Source organism: Wasmannia auropunctata, unplaced genomic scaffold (genome assembly GCF_000956235.1).
Source record: "Wasmannia auropunctata unplaced genomic scaffold, wasmannia.A_1.0 LD335442.1, whole genome shotgun sequence".
NCBI classification, from domain to species: domain Eukaryota; kingdom Metazoa; phylum Arthropoda; class Insecta; order Hymenoptera; family Formicidae; genus Wasmannia; species Wasmannia auropunctata.
Genome location: NW_012027448.1, coordinates 24,925 through 26,069, shown reverse-complemented (window position 1 = coordinate 26,069; position 1,145 = coordinate 24,925). Strand labels below are relative to the sequence as shown.

The 1,145-nt window shown below is 29.1% G+C and overlaps 1 protein-coding gene across 1 annotated transcript in view; it reads left to right on the top strand.

Annotated features, from left to right (window-relative positions):
• The window catches only part of LOC105456981 (sugar phosphate exchanger 2-like), a 6,958-nt gene that overhangs the window by 1,795 nt on the left and 4,018 nt on the right, over positions 1–1,145 (top strand). The gene's annotated exons all lie outside the window — the stretch shown is intronic.

Here is a 1,145-nt window from a genome sequence, read left to right as displayed (position 1 = left end):
TTTTTTTTAATAATTATATTTTAAAAGTTTTTTGAAAATCATTTAAAAAAAATTCTATTAACATAAATGAATAGAGGTAATTTTACAGTAAAACTTTTGTATAAAACATTTTTTGATATCTTGAATAATTTTCGAGATATAACGAAAGAAAAAAAGAATTAATTTATATAAGGGGTGAATTCATCCCTTTAAACCGTTTTTTAGCACCAACTGATAACTTCTAAATTCATCTATTTATGTGACCTCAAAGTGTACCAAGTTTCATTAAAATTAGAATTTGACACTTTGCGTTCCCTTGTTAGTTAAGATACAAGTTAGTCCATAATAAAATTAATTGAGTTAAAAGTTAAGTTAATAAAAAAAGTAATTGAAAAGTTAAAATTAAATTTTTTCATTTTATAATTTTAAGGTTTCTAAATAAAGTTTTTAAATAAAGTATATATTTGTTATACTTTTCTGTCGAGCCACGGAAAGAGGACCGATTTCGAAGGCCTTCTTCCAACGTGATTTAACGCACAGAAGGTCTGCGAACAGTGATTCCTTTCCGCGGACAGACTATATTTATTATATTATTATAATTGCCTTGATGTGTGTTCTCAAATTTAAGTTTGATGACACTAACTTAGATATGTATTTTATTTTGGATTTACAAGAAGCACTAAAAATGTAACTTCAACAAAGTTAGATCAAAAGTTAATAGTTACCGATAAAATATAAACTAAATTAAGTTAAAATTTAAGAACCTAAAATGTAACTAAATTAAGTTAAAATTATTTAACTTTTTAACTTTTATCTTTTTAACTAGGAACTACTCAACCCTGCACTGTACCCATTTGCATCAGCTTTACACTGTGCACTGGTGGCTCACTGGTGCAGACCAGACTAAAGTCCTAGATTATCAGAGAAGCGCGACCAGTGTTACGAGTCCTGATTGGACTTGCAAATGGCCAATCATAAGATTGATTCATCGATGTTATAAATGACTGCCGAATGAATCACTTAGGGGTTGTCTACAATACGTCGTATGTCAGTTCGTAAGCCGTAAATCGTAAGAATTGACCAATCACAGTTGAATGTAAGAAAAATATTCGACTACGATTGGTCAATTCTTAGTCAGTATGATATGAGTAGTGATTAACGGCTTA